We start from the raw sequence: 16,462 nt of genomic DNA on the forward strand, positions 1-16,462 counted from the left end.
GGCAATGGGCTTCGTCCTATGATCCCGGGCTTCTTTGTGAGCCTCCTTATGAATCCATGATGAAATGAGCCTATAAATCATACCTCCTATGTACTAGGCATCCTAGGTGGCATATGACATGTGTAGCATGGCCAAAAGTGGCCTTAGTCATAGTATATCCCATGAGGTGTCATTCTACACATAGTAGGTGCACTTTGGAGTGATTATGGACCTAGAAACATCCCTTAGAAAAGTGGTAACGAGTTTTTTTGATGTCATCCATGATATATACCAAGCTCTCTCTCAATTTTTTGTGAAGCTACTTTATTTACATGCTCCCACCATAGCTCAACAACTCTTGGAGGCTTAATCCTTGACATGTGGTGGTAAGGAGAAGATATTTGGAGAAAGATCTAGAAGAACCTCTAGATATTTCTTGAAGAGAAAGATCTAGAAACTTTGAAGATATTTTGAAAAGATAGACACTTGTCACACAAATCCCTTGGATATTTCTAAAAAAATATCCTCCTCAAGGGGCATCTTCACCTGTAAATAGAGCCTCTTGCCCCTCACTTGGGCATCAAGAAAACCATCGAGCAATCAAGCACTCAAGAAATCCCCACAATAAAGCCACTCTATCAAGCCATCACCCAACCTCTTAGAAATCTCCTTGAGTGAAACTTTCTCTCAATTTTAGCCCAACACATCTTGAGCTTGCTACTTCATGCCTCAAGCCTTCTATCTCCTCGTTTGTAATACTCATACACTCTATGTAACCTTCTTTCATCAATAAAGATGCATTGTTGGTGGCTTGCAAATGGTGCTAGGTACTACTACTCATCTTCTACTTCATCAAGTTGGCTACAAGACCACAAAGTCTTGAGGTGTGCTTCACTTATTTGGCTTGAGTTTGTGTGGGTCTTTGTGTGTTGGTTGGCTCTCTTATCTCTTTCCTCCAGTGTTTGACTGTTTTCTAAACTTTCTTAGATGAATAATCCCAACGGTGTAACCTTTCAACCCTTTCACTCTGTGCAAAATATTAGGATTAACTTTTGTATTAGCCATAAAATCCACTTCCAGCAGAGAATTGTGTTACTCTTTGGGCTGGAAAAACTGCGAGAAATTCTTCTTTCTCCATGTCCTCTTATTTTTCCACTACCAAACTGCTCTAATTCTTTCGATGTGCACATATTTATTCTCCTGTAGGGGTTGAGTCTTGCTTTCTTAATACTACTATGAACCAAGAAGACTTGTACACACGGCTCACTCCTATCACTATGCAAAACATCTACACCTTTGTAAGAACTAAGTTACAATTTCAAATAACCATTCGCAATCTATTTGGAGCACAATGACTTGCTGCTATAAATGCATCAGTGAACCTTTCATCTTACATTTGATTAGATACGATCAAAGCCTTGATGTTTTCATCTTTGTTTTGTTTTGAGGGTTTCACGTGCGTATGTGTGTGTTTGCGTGTAAGATTCCAGTGGCTACAAAAAATGTATTTCATACAAACACTAAGCTTGCTTAAGTGAAAGCCTTCACAGTCTCCCCACAAACCCTCACAGCTAGAGGCCCGGCGCCTTCTTAGCAAGACCGCCAACTCTTTGACACACTTTTCGGTGAACCCGATGCAAAGTTTGTTAGGGTGAGTTAGTGGGGATTTGCAAGCTACTTCAACCATGGGTGATCATCATCCGCAGCAGCAAGATATGACTTTTGATCCCGCTATAAGGAAAATGTTTCAAGCATTTGCCTTGTTTATGCAACAACAACATGCTATAGAAAGACAAGAAGTGTCAGCAACCAAAGCTATTCAAGCAGTGGTGCACAAAATGGATCAGTTTAATGGGAAAGATGTGAGAAAGTATCTTTGTGGCTATGTAAAGGAGATGGAGTTTCATCGTGTGCCAGAAGATGAGATGCTCCAAAGCTTTGATCTTGTTGTGACTCCCGAGATTAGAGAGCATGTGAGAGGAATCAGGAATGAGCATGGAAGAAATTGGGAGGAGTTCAAGCTAGAAATGAAGGAGGAGTATTTCATGGAGGACTCTGAGAGAGTAACAAAGAGACCTTTCCTGGAGTGGGTATCCCACCCAAAGGAGGGGCTCTCTCCAACAGAGCTTTTCAGGGAGTTTGAGCGACGATATGCTCAACTCACAAGGATAGAGAAGGCCACACTCGACTCAGAAAAGCCAGATCTCTTCTTACAAGAAACAGGAAAGGAGCTCAAGAAGAAATTGGAGCTACTTCTTTAGGACAAAGATGCTGAGTAGGGACTGAAGACAAACTGGAACGAAGTTGAAGCTGTTGTTTCATTACTTGCCATGCACCAAAGGAGATGAGATAAGATGGTTGCTGGTAATGCACCATCTACCTCCACAAATTCTGAAAAGATGATAAAGACTTCTTCCTTTATACTTTCAAAAGTTGATGACGCTATAATAGATGAGCTTCTGAAAGGTATGAGGTATTTAAAAGTAAAACTCACAAAGCTTGAAGAGAAGGGGCAACCATTGGCACCATCTTCAAGGCAAAAACAACAACCTAAAGGAGGTTTTGTTCATAGATGCATATGGTGTGACAACAAAGAGCATGCTAGGAGATAATGTGAGAGCTTCAGTGAAGCTTTGAGAAAAGATCTTGTCTTCTTCAAGGATGGGAAGATTCACTTAAGGGAGACAGGTTTACCCTTAAGGATTAACTTTGGGAAAGGAGGAATGCAGAGTCTGGTAGAGGATATGGCCACTACCCATGACATCTCTGCATCCCAGGCATCTACTTATACAATCAAGATTGAACCATTGAGGAGTTTTGAAGAAAATGGTAAGCTCTGGCCAAGTGCTATGGAGCTAGCAAGGAAAGGAAAGCTTACAAGAGAATTCCTACATGAAGCAGGTGACTATATCCATCTAGAAACATGATGGAATGACCCTGTGGAATCCTTGTCAGTGCGTGCCTATATTGCAAAATGTCAAAACAACGAAGTGTTTGTGGAAGAAAAGCGCAGGCGAGAGAGTGGTGACGAAGGACCATAAAAAATAATTACTAGAAGAAACGACACAATACCTCATCGAGCGTCTCCGACACAGGAAGCACCCCTAGCTGAAGCAACTATGAAAGAAAGTACAACTGGGAGGAAAAACGAGTCATCAAAAGGCAAGCCTAAAACTCCAACTTATAAGTTACAATCTGATATTGAGGTTGCTACAGACTTAAAGAAAGTTCTAGAAGAAATAATTTTGAATAGCAAAATAGAGTTTACCTTGGGGGAGGTCCTTGGCATGCCAAGCACGAGTTTCACGAGGAGATCATTGATATCATCAAGAGGAAGAGGCAAACTCTTGTGACACCATTCGCCCGCAATCTGAAGGAGAAAGCTTAAAGACACAGGTAATACAGGTGGAAGACAAAGAGCATGATGAGGATGTCATAGGGTGCTACCATTCTTTTGGAAGAACAAAGAAAGTACAATTTTCAAATGGAAATAAGGAGTACGAAGCCATTCCAAGAAGTCACTTTTCCAGGAATCATTGGGCAAGAGCTACTGAGAGGAGCAAAGTGATACCCGAACCCCGACGGCCTCTAAACCTCTGGGGGCCGATGGCATGCCTCGAGCCCGTCACAGTAAAGCGAAAAGGGGCCACCACCTAGCTTTGAGCGGCTAGGACATAGACCACGGTGATGTGAACACTGTAAACTTACACACACACACTCACACACACACACACACACACACACACACACACACACACACACACACACACACACACACACACACACACACACACACACACACACACACACACACACAGATTGACAAATGATAAAAACCCTCAGGGGTGTGAGGGAGAATTATTTATGCAGTATTTACAATGACCTTCCTTCCGGCGAGGCGGCACACCGTGGTGATAGAGAGGTAGGGAGAAGAGATGGTGAAACTACTTGATGCGTTCTCTAAAGACGACTGGATGATTGTGAAACTTGCTACCAAGAAGGTGTATGTGTGTGTGCATCGCCCTTTGAAGTCGAGAGGTGGACGTAGCTCCCTTCACATGGTGCAATTCCCAAAGAAAACCGTCACACAAGTACCCTCCCCGTGATGCCAAAAGTGTCAATTCTTCCCACTAAAACTCTACCAAGTGCTGACCTCTGATGAACTGCCCACCCTCCGATAGTGACATCTTAGTGCCCTTTTATAGGTGTTGGCTGCTTGGATTAGGGTAATCCCGATTTGATTGGGGAGACAAAGCAAGGCGGTGGGCCCGGTGTGGTTGACCCTTGCTTTGTCTTGGGAGTTATTAAAAATGAAAACCTGTAGGTGGGCCTTTGTGACCATCACCTAGAGAGAGGGAATTTACAAATTGAGAATTTTACAAGGCTTGGGTGAAAAGCGACAAAGTGATGATAATAACCTACGGTTTACTAAAAATGGTGTCGTGGTTGCGTGATGCCGGCGAATGGTGTGTTGCTGGTGTGTCGGTGTAGCACGTATGTTTTTTCGAGGTCGTCCAGGGCATGCCTTTGGCATATTTTCTCTTTTTGTTGTCGGTGTTGCGTGCTTTGGGCCGATTTCTTCTGTGGATGGTGTCGATGCCGATGGATCTTCCGTTTTTTTTTGTATTGTGTAGTTCGGTGTGTGCTTTTATGCGTGTGTGTGTGTGTATGTATGTACGAGTGGGTAGGTGTGTGAATATGTGTACATGAGTGAGTGGACGTGAGTGTGTGTGTATATATATATATATATATATGTGTGTGTGCGTATTGGCGTGCGTGGGAACGGGAGGTAATATTATGTATATATAAAAAATATATTATTTTTTTGGTTTTTTTCTCTGTTTGGCGACGCAGAGGCGGGGGTGTGTGTGATGTGTGTGTATGTGTGAATGAGTGTGTGTGTGTTTGTGTGAGAGCGCCGCGAGGGCCTGTGTGTGTGTGTGATAGAGAGAGAGTGTGTGTGTTCATAAGCGTGGGCGCTCTGCAGGCCGCGGAGAGAGCGGGGGGGGGGTGGGTGTAGCGGGGTCGTCTTCTGCAACGAGCGAACAGTGCGAGGGAGCGAGGGGGGAGGTGTGGAGAGGGGGTGTGAGAGGATAGGGGGGAGGGGTATGGGTGGTGTTCACAGCGCCCCCAAGGGCAGGGTAAAGGAGCGCGACAAAGAGCGGGGAGGGTGTGGGGCCTTTGTGCCAGGAACGGGAGGAATTAGTCAACGAGAGAGAGAGAGGGGGGGGGGGGGGTGAGCTAAGAGAGAATAGGGGGGGTCCCACCCTAGGAGTAAGAGAGAGGGAGAGAAATTGGTGAGGGGATAAGGGAGGGGCATGGGTAGAGAATAGAGAGAGAGAGAGAGTGAGAGAGATAGAGGGAGGGAGAGTGTGGCTTGCCCTAAGGCCTCGAGGGCCGCTCCTAAAGGAGAGAGTGAGAGAGATCTAGAGTTAGGCTAAGATAGGGGAGGGGGGGGGGGAATATTCGAAGGTGGTCCGCCAGGAACAAAACAGGGGGGGGGGGGAATAGTAAAGCCGAAAGGAGTGTGGACGAGGGGGGGTGGGGGTGGGGTATAGTGGTCTGCCGGGGCGGGGTGTGGACAAGCAGAGAGAGAGGGAGAGAATATTTGGAAGAGATAAAGAGAGGAGGTATAATATGTGACAGAGGCACCAATGCACCTACCGGGCCGGGTGATGCAGCGACAGAGTAGGAGAGAGAGAGAGAGAGAGAGAGAGAGAGAGAATATTGGCGGAGCCTAGTAGTAGGAGAGAGAGGGGTTCATCTCCTGGCAATAATCGAGAGATGTGTGGCCAAACTGGTGGCGCCCTGCTAGTGGTTAACCTTAGAGGGGGGAGGGGGTGGGTATGGTGAATGGTAAGAGCTCTTCTTTTTGTTTTTTTTTTTTTCTTTTGGTAACAAGACTTCCCTTCCTTAGGGTGTGGTTCTCACGGTCACGGTTTCGAAAACCGACCATCACTACTATAGAGACAATGGTCAAGGTGGGTGATCTTGAAGAGCTATTTGTTGCCTTGATTCACCATGGCTTCGAAATAAACATAATGTCAAAGAGCTTATTCAACAAGTGCAAATTACCAATGGACACAGATCATGGCTGGATGGTTAAGGTAGCAAATAATTCATTAGGTGAGCTATATGCAGCTTCTCCAAGTGTGAAAGTGACTATTGGAGATGTAAAGGAAGAGCAGAATTTCTTTGTACAGGACACATCTTCTTATGATCTCATCCTTGGACAACCCTGCATTGTAGGGGTTAGAATGGAAACAAAGATAATGGATGATGATTTTTCTTATGCTAGGATAAGAGGTAAAGATGGAAAACGTACTGTTCAATTTCTCACTGTCTGTGTGAATCATGAAAGAAATTGTGACAGTCTCCGAGAGCGCCCATTTCCTAGATTGAGTAAAGAGTTTTATGATCATCGAGAGAGAATGGGTTTTAGAGAGGTACCATTGTAGAGTAGGATTACAATGGTACAAAAAGGAAAAGGTTCTCACATAAGGAGGTTTTCTAGACCGGTTTTGCAAATCTAGCAGAATATGGATATGTCTCTTTTCTAAAATGTGAGAACTTGAGTCGAGGTTCCCGCAAACATGTACATAGTCTACAAAAAAAGTGGAAAGAACATGGTCTTCTAGGAAACAATGAAAACATAACAGGTGTGTTTGAGGAGTTTCCTTTTGTTGACACATTACAGGATCTGCAGTCTATAGTAGATTATCCTTTGCATGACCAAAATGAGATAGTGAAAGTGTGCTCACTTGAAATGTACAATGTGTTTGAAGCATTTCAAAAGGAACAGGAGGATAAGAAGCAAAAACATGAAATAAAGGTGGACACCAAGTACAAGACTGTGGTAAAGACGGTAAAACCAGTGGCACTAATGGGAGCAAAGAGAGACAAGAATCCCGACGGCTTCTAAAATGCCGGGAGCCGATGGCACGCCTCGAGCCGGTCACGATAAAGCGAACATGGGAAGCACCACCTAGTTTTGAGCGGCAAGGACGCAGATAATAGTGATGTGAACACCGCAAACTTACACACACACACACACACACACACATAGAAAAAGAGCATTGACAAATGATGAAAACCCTCAAGGGTGTGAGGGAGAATTATTTCTTGCAGTATTTACAAGGACCTTCCTTTCGGTGAGGTGACACACCGTGGTGATAGAGAGATAGGGAGAAGAGATGGTGAATCTACTTGGTGTGTTCTCTAAGGACGACTCAATGATATGAAAATTGCTATCAAGGATGTGTATGTGTGTGTGCATTGACCATTGGAGTCGAGAGGTGGACGTAGCTCCCTTCACATGGTGCAATTCCCAAAACAAACCAGCACACAAGTCCCCTCCCCATGATGCCAATAGTGTCAATTCCTCCCACTAAAACTCTACCAAGTGCTGACCTCTCATGAAAAACCCCCCGCCCCCCCGATAGTGACCTCTCAGTGCCCTTTTATAGGTGTTGGTTGCTTGGATTAGGGTAATCCTGGTCTGATTAGGGTAAGCTAATCGGAGAGACAAAGCAAGGAAGTGGGCCCGGTGTGGTTGACCCTTGCTTTGTCTTGGGAGTTATTAAAAATGAAAACCTCTAGTGGGCCTTTGTGATCATCACCTAGAGAGAGGGAAATTACAAATTGGGAATTTACAAGGCTTGGGTGAAACTGAAAAATGATGATAATAACCTATGGTTTACGAAAATGGTGTCGTGGTGGCAGATGCCGGTGAATGGCAGCTTGCGGGTGCATCCGTGTAGCGTGTACGTCTCTTCGGGGTCGGCCGGGGCATGCCTTTGGCGCATCTCTTCTTTTTGTTGTCGTCGTCGCGTGATCCGGATCGTCCTCCTTTGTTGTTGTCGTCGTAGTCGTAGAATTCTTTGTTTTTTTGTATTTTTTCTGTGTGTGTGTCTATGTATAGGTGTGCGAGTATATGTGTGTACATATGAGTAATTATATGTATATGTGTGTGTGAGTATGCGTGCGTGGCAACGGGGGGTGTGTGTGTGGTTATGTATATATATATATATATTTCTTTTTTTCTTTTTTTTCGACAATGCTATGGGCGATGTAGAGATGGAGGGGGTGAATGGGGTGAGTGTGGAGGGGTGTATGGGTGCTAGTGTGTGTGTGTGTGTGTGTGTGTATGAGTGTGCTGTTTGTGCGCCTTCACTGGCTGCAGAGGGGAGAGTGTGACAGAGAGTGGGGGGCCGCTTGCGGCATGCGTGCGCAGAGTGGGGGTGAGTGTGGAGAGGGGGGGAGGGGGTCTGAGAATATGGGGGGGGGGGGGGGGGGGGGTTGGAATGTGGTGTGTATGGTGCTCATAGCGCCCGCGAGGGCCAGGAAGAGAGCACGCGATAGAGAGCGGGGCCGCCGGTGGGGGGGTTGGAATAGTCAACGAGAGAGAGAGAGAGGGAGGGGGGGGGGAAATGAGTTAAGAGGGAGGGTGTGAGGTCCCCCCTAGGGCAGGTTCCCACCATGGGAGTAAGAGAGAGGGAGAGAAAGAGGGAGGTGGTGAGGGGATAAGGGTGGGAGGGTAGAGAATAGAGAGATAGAGTGAGTGGATAGAGGAAGAGAGAGTGTGGCTTCCCTTAAGGCTTGCGGGGCCGCTCCTAAGGGAGAGAGAGAGAAACTTAGGGCTATGTGAAGGTAGGGGAGGGGTTGAATATGAGGTGGTCTGCCACGGTTAGGAAGAAACAAGGGGGGGGTATAAGGCCGAAGGGAGTGTGGACGAGGCGGGTGGTGGGTATAATGTAGCAACCCGTCGGGGCTCGGGTGTGGACAAGCAGAGAGAGAGAGAGAGAGAGAGAGAGAGAGAGAGAGAGAGAGAGAGAGAGAGAGAGAGAGAGAGAGAGAGAGAGAGAGAGAGAGAGAGAGAGAGAGAGAGAGAGAGAGAGAGAGAGAGAGAGAGAGAGAGAGAGAGAGAGAGAGAGAGAGAGAGGGAGAATATTTGAAAGAGAGAGAGGGAGAATATACAATATCTTTGGCGGCCCGCCGGAGGGTGTGGCAGAGGCACCAATGTCTTATGCGCCTACCGGGCCGGGTGATGCAGCGATAGAGTAGGAGAGAGAGAATATTGGTTGAGACCAGCGGTAGGAGAGAGAGGGGTTCGTCTTCTGGAAATAATGGAGAGATGTGGCCAAACTGGTGGTGCCCTGCTAGTGGTTACCTTAGGAGGGGGGGGTATGGTGAATGGTAAAGATCTTTTTTTTTTTTCTCTTTTGGTAATAAGCCTTCTCTTCCTTAGGGTGTGGTTCTCACGATCACGGTTTCAAAAATCGACCATCATTAGCCCTCCCAGCTGGCTAGAGGAATTCATGCTTCTATCCCTTCCTCTGCATCTTTAGTTGTGGAGTTAGAGGGTTCTCCCTCTTCTGGAATGTCTAGCATGAACTCTGGATCAAACCTAAGAAAATACCTTTTCAGCCTCCATCCATTGACTCTAGTCTTGTGAATTCTCCCATCTGCTTCCATCAGTTTATAGCTGCCATTGTCATAGTGCCTTTTGACAATGCATGGTCATTCCCATCTGGGTTGAAATTTCTTGTCCTTCCTGGTGTCAAATCTGTTGTGGTATCTCAGCGCTAACATACCCTTTTCCAGGACCTTTTCTTTAAGCCCTTGATTGAAAGTGAGCCGACGTTGTTCTGCCTACACTGCATAGTGATTGGTTGCTTCTTCCCTATCTAGTTGGAGCCTCTCTACATCCAGGATGGTTTTGGAGATTTACAATTGGGCGCTGTATCTGGCTAGCCAAGACTCGTAAGCTGCTATCTGTACCTCAATGGGTAGAATTGCCTCCTTCCCATAAACTAGATGGAAAGGGGTGAAACCTAGTGATGTTCGAAACGTTGTTCGGTAGGCCCATAGAGCTGCCATGAGATGTTTATCCCAGTCTCCTGTGTGATTGTTCACCTGTTTTGTGATGATTTTGCAAGTCATTCCGTTTACCTTTTCTACTAGGCCATTACACTGTGGATAGTATGGTGTGGAATGTTGGCATGTGATGCCTAACGTTTTCATCAGTTCTCCTACTAGATCGCCTCTGAAACCTGGACCGCTGTCTGATATTATCTCTAGAGGAGTGCCAAAATGGAAATATTTATGCTCAAATATGAACTTTACTACCTCTTGGGTTGTAATGAGGGTGGTGGCTATTGCTTCTGTCCATCGAGTCATGTAGTCTACACCCACTATGATATACAACTTACCTGATTGGGCCCTTGGTAAAGGACCGATTGCATCTATTCCCCATTTCTCAAATGGACCATATGAGATGATAGGAGTTTGTGGCTCATAGGTTAATGTGCGATCACTGGCCACTTCACAAGCCTTGCATGTTTTGCACCAATGGTGTACATCCCTATTTAGACTAGGCCAAGAGTATCCTGCTTGTACAATCTTTCTACTGGTGATGTCTAGAGCACAATGACCACCACAGACGCCATCATGGCAACTTGAAATTACCTCTGTGATCTCACTAGAGGTTGGCACTTGCCTGAGAATCTGATCCTTGCCCTTACAATACAAGTGGTCATTTACAAGGTGGTATCTGGTAGCCTTTCTTACCAGCCACTGTTTCTGGCCTTTGGTATACCCTTCGGGACATTCTCCTATATCTAGAAAGTTAATAATATCAGGCATAGCATCACTACCTTGAAAGAGGGGTAGTTTCACTCTGATTGCTCCTACGGGAGCGTCTTGTATTCTTTCTTTGGCTAGAGCATCTGCCTCGTGATTTTTTTCTCTGGCGACATGAAATAGTTTCACTGCTTCAAACCTCCTTAGAAGATCCTTAACTTGGCGTAGTTGACCAAGTAAAACATGATTTTTACAAACCCAAGTGCCATTTATCTGCCTTATCAAAAGCAAAGCATCACCAAACACATTTAGGCGCTGAATTCCTTGTGAGATACATTATTCCAACCCAAGAATTAGATCTGCATACTCTGCTTTGTTGTTCAAGTGGGAGTGTAATAACTGCTCGATGGAGAATACTCTTTATTGTTGCTCATTGAAAATGACCATGTCAACTGCAGACTGGTCCACTGTTCTTTTGTATGCTCCGTGAAAGAATAGAGAGTGAGATCTTTCTAGCTTAGGACTTTCTACCATTGGTGTTTCTTCTTTTACTTCCGGATTGACCTTCAGCTTCTTCTCATAGTGGTGATGAGTGAGTATTCCCGCTAAACTAGCCCTGGTGGAGTTTTCTACTTGCATGGTGTAGTCAAACTCTTGTAATCGTACTAGCCATTTAGAGATTCTTGATGAGACATCCATGTGTCGCATTACATATGGGAAAACCTCCTCCATTGTTAGGATTACAAAGGGTCTAGGCAGAAGATAGGAGTAGAAGTTTGTGGTAGCAAACATTAGTGCAAGAACCATGTGTTCTACTTCGGTAAATCCCTTTTTTGACGGGATCATGACATGACTAGAGAAGTAAATAGGACGCATGAAAGAATTTTGGGGTTCCTTTTGCATTAGTATGGCTCCAAGTGTATCACTTCCTACACTAGGGTTCACATAAAATGGCTCCTCCCACTTAGGGGGTGAAATGGTGGGAAGCTTAGCTAGGATTTTCTTTACCTCGTTAAGTTGCTACTAATTTTCTTCACTGCATGAGAAGACATCCTCTGGGTGATTTGTTGTAGAGGGAGGATCACTTGAGATAGCAAGTGAATGAACCTGCTTAAGTATCTTACCTTCTGAAGGAAAGAAACCAACTTCTTAGCGGTGGTGGGTGATGACAAAGATACCAGATCTTGAATCTTGCTAGGGTCAGTCTCAATCCCTTTTGCTAAAATTACATGGCCAAGGAGAGTGACTTTGCTTTCACCAATGTGACACTTATCCACATTGAGTTGGCCACCCAAGGTTTGTAGCCTGGTTAAGCCATCATAGACTTTGCTTAAATGGAGGGCTGGTGAACTATAGATGCAAAAATCATCTATGAAAACCCGTATTGACGTTCCAAAGTAGGGTTGGAAGACAAAGATCACATAGCGCTGAAATGTGGCCGGGGTGTTAGTGAGGCCAAAAGGCATCACTTTGTAAGCAAAGCATCCCCAAGGTGTGATGAAGATTGTCTTCTTCTGTTCTTCTTCTGCAATGCTAATCTGGAAGTATCCTGAGTAGCCATCACACATTGTGTATCGCTCATGACCCGCCACTTCATTGAGAATTTCATCTTGGAATGGGAGGGGAAAGTGATCCCTCTTCATGGTTGCATTGGGAGGTTTATAGTCCACACAGAATCTCCACTTGCCATTCTTCTTTGGTGTGACTACTAGTGGGGAGACCCATTCTGAGTCTTCAACAGGGTAGATGAAACCTGCCTGTAGCAAACTCCTCATTTCTTTAAGTAGTTCCTCTTATTGGATTACTCCAAGTCTTCTAAGCTTTTGCACCATGGGTTTCCTACCCTCGAGCTTTATGTGGTGTTGTACTACTGTGATTCTTGTGATATTATCATAGCCATCAATGAAAAATGTAGTGAAATTACCCAGCATGGAGACATATTCCTTCCTTTCTTCATCGCTTAACTCCTTTGAGAGCATCCTTTGTAATTTACCTGCATCCGCTAAGGATTGCGTACCTGATAATTCCTCTTGGTTTGTTGGGGGTGTTTCAGATTGTGTCAATCTTTTTGGGTCTTTAAGAATGACCCCCATCACTTCAATGCTACTGTCACTCCCGTCAGTGGTGGTTGTCTCTTCTCCTGAGTTAGACAAATAGTCGCTGGTGGACTCATCTTCTGAAGCCTCCAAGATCATGTTGCATTGCTTCCCAGTCCTCATAGCATAGAATATGGAATTCCCTTTAGCGTCCTTCATCTAAATCATTCTGGTGCTCCAGTCTTGCTTAACTTTCATAGCCATGAGCCAGGGTCTCCCAAGAATGATAGGGTAGCCCTCCCCTTTGTGTGGCATGACAAAGATTTCTACCTCCACTTTTGTATTGAATGCTTTTACTTTGACGGCATTCACAATGCCTACGCATTTCACTCTTACATTGTTTGCCATTTTGGCTCGGTAGGGTGCCGGCCTACTCACCTCTAGACCTAGATGGTGCATCATTTTTGCACTCATGATGCATATTTGCGCGCCACCATCTATGTAGAGTTTGAGATTTTTTGCCCCTTGATGTGGGCATCCATTGTTGGTAGGATGTCATCGAGATCCCTTCCAGAGATAGCCCCAGCTATCCTTGGTCTTGATTTCCTGGTACTCACCATTTTTGTCCATTTCCTCCTTATTCTTGGTGCAAGGTGGAGTAATTGGGGCCAAGTTATCTTCGCATCCTGCATCAACACATCCTGAACTAATTCATAGGGTTTAGCATACTCACCTAGTAAGAAATCCATGATGTCTATCTTCCGTTGCGGTTTAGCTGCTTGCTTGCTAGACTCGGCCTTCCGTTTCATTTCTCTTCTCTTTGAGAGGCTTCCTCGTGCCTGGCACTCTTCACTCCCATAGCATCCACTTCATTTACTTTTGCTTTCCCTTTGTGCTTCTCTCAAACTGATTCTTCTACCTTTGCCTTCCCTTTAGCCTGCAAGCTAATAACACTCACTGCTTGGTTTACAACAGGTGGTGGTGGTAGTGGTGGAATGAGAGGTTGTGGTGGTGGTTGTTGTTGTTGTTGTACAGGTGGCCGAAGGATCTGGACCGGTGGGATTGGCCCTGGTTGCCTGGGTGGTGGTGGTCTTGCCCTTGGCAGAGAGATATGATTCTGTCTCCCCCCTCTATTGAAATTCTGCCTTCTTGGATGTGGGCAGTAGTACATGTCATGGCCATCTTCCCTGCAATTGTAGCAGTGGTACTCTTGGTTTTTCCTTCATTGTCCTCTTCCTTGTTTTGGATTTCTGACAGGTGTATGCCCTTGCTACACTAGATGACGGATAAACTCTCTAGTTGGGTAGTGATGCGACTCAGCAGGTCTTGATGCTCCTCTGATGCCTCTTGTGGTTGGGCTCTATGACTGGCTGTTGCAGTTACTGGGGTTGGTCGAACCGAGCTTGTTTCCTCTGAGTCGTTTACTTTTGCTTGCATGCACAGATTCTTGTCTTTAAGGTGGGCTACTTCTACTGCCACCTCATATGTTGTAGGAAACCTTCCCTTCACCTTCTCTCTAAGCGGCGACCACAGGCCAGCAATGAAACGGTCCTTCTTCAGGAAATTTGGTGCTCCTTTGAATTCCTCCAGTGAGGCAACCCATCTCTCCCATAAATACACAAACTTGGACTCGTAGGTGGCATACTCTAGCAGACATCCCTTCTTCAATTCCGCCAGTAGCTGCCATAGCTTCTCGGAGGTTGTGCCTCCACCAAACCTCTTCACAAAGGCAGCCCGGAAAACATCCCATGAATTTTTGGTAGCCCGGGGCAATGCATTGTACCAGGACTTGGCCTCTACTTGCATGAGTAGAGGAGAAATTCGAAGTCCTGAAGCATCGTCATCCTTGTTGGAAACCACACAAGCGATGTCGAAATCATCAAGAAAGTTGGTGGTGAGATCTTCTCCCTTCTTTCCACTGAACGTGGGGAACGAAACACTTGCCATGGTAGTGACTCAAAAAATTACAAACTTTTTTTTCTTATATATATATTATACTAACAACAGTAGCGGCTCATAGTGGCTTTTTACCGAGTTGGATGGATAGATTAAAAAAGGATAAAGATAGAAACATTAAAGGAATGGTAGTAATCCAATGTGGAGAGAATCATAGGGTTTGGGGAATTAAAAATTTCTCCTCGCACCGCCGCACCGAATAAGTACACGATCTTCTGTTGGTAGAAGATTTTACTATCTACATAGATATTCACATGCATATGCTGCAAGAATCTGAACGAGAATGCTGTCGGCCCGTTTTTCATCATGCACAGATGGTGGAGTACTTACTTATACTCCTACCGTGCTAGTATTGATGAGTCGCCACATCCACAGGAGGTCGTCGCCTTTCATGGGCTCTACCTTTCCTTTGTTGCTCATCACGTACGTGGTGATGGCGACGTGACTGACCACTCCCACCCTTTTGGCTAGCAACAACTGCAGATAATTACCGTAGTCGGCGTGTTGCATGAACTCCACTCCATTCAGCTGCAACTCGTCTCTAGCCCACTGGGTTTCACCTGTGGTGGAGAGCTTCTTCAGGATAAGTTGTACAAAGAGAGGAGGAAGACCCTCTACCCGTCTTCCAAAACAGCAAGACCAGTAGCCGAACCACTCTTCCTTAGGACATGAGAACCTTCTTACCACTTCTTCTTTAGGATTGTCGAAGTGGACTGGTAGTACTCGCATGCATCGTGCGAATCGGTAGGTGACCTTCTTCCGCTTAGCTTCGGATGACTTCCTCTTTGGAAAGCTGGGTACGACCCGGCTCTCGGAGCTTGAAGCACTTGCTTGGCTAGATGCTTCTCCCTTTGGGATCATGTGTTTCCAGACTGGCTTAACCTTTCCTTACCTTTGGCTCGAGCAGGCCCTTTAGGCCATTTTGGAGAAAAGGTTATAAATTTGATTGCAGTTTCCTTAGGGAAGAGAGGTCTTACCATTTTCTTTCCTCTTTTGATGTGGATGAATTCTTCGCGATGAATATCGATGTAGACAATTTCAGCCCCTTCGCTGCCTTCATTGTTGGCACTCATTGACAGTGTGTTTTGGTTGACAACAGTGATAGCACTTCATAGACCTCCCACCTAAAGCTCTCAATTTGTGGTTAGAACGAGCAACACGAGATGGGGAGCTTACCTCTTGAATACTGACGACACTACAACCTGGTAGTAGTACTTCAATGAAGGCGGCTAGTGCCTCCTTAGTCTCCTCCTCTTCCGTCCTCCAGTTAGAAAATTCCTTCAGCCATTCATCCATGATTGATGCGGTGCATTGCTTTCAGCATTATAAACTAAAGGTTTCTTCGAAGCCCTCCTCAGTGGGGGCACCGAATGACGGGTGCAAAGCAAGACACGAACCCCGACGGTCTCTAAGATGCTGGGAGCCAATGGCACGCCTCGAACCGGTCACGGTAAAGCGAACAGGGGGGGCACCACCTAGCTTTGAGCGGCTAGGATGCAGACAATGGTGATGTGAACACCGCAAACTTACACACACGTGCGCGCACACACACACACACACACACACACAGAGCATTGAAAAATGATGAAAACCCTCGAGGGTGTGAGGGAGGATTATTTCTTGCAGTATTTACAATGACCTTCCTTCCGGAGAGGTGACACACCGTGGTGATAGAGAGATAGGGAGAAGAGATGGTGAATCTACTTGGTGCGTTCTCTAAGTACGACTCGATGATAAGAAACTTGCTATCAAGGATGTGTATGTGTGTGTGCATCGACCATTGGAGTCGAGAGGTGGATGTAGCTCCCTTCACATGGTGCAATTCCCAAAACAACCCATCACACAAGTCCCCTCCCCGTGATGCCAATACTATCAGTTCCTCCCACTAAAACTCTACCAAGTGCTGACCT

The sequence above is a fragment of the Adiantum capillus-veneris genome, chromosome 28 (genome assembly GCF_014529385.1).
Source record: "Adiantum capillus-veneris isolate H3 chromosome 28, ASM1452938v2, whole genome shotgun sequence".
Lineage (NCBI taxonomy): Eukaryota > Viridiplantae > Streptophyta > Polypodiopsida > Polypodiales > Pteridaceae > Adiantum > Adiantum capillus-veneris.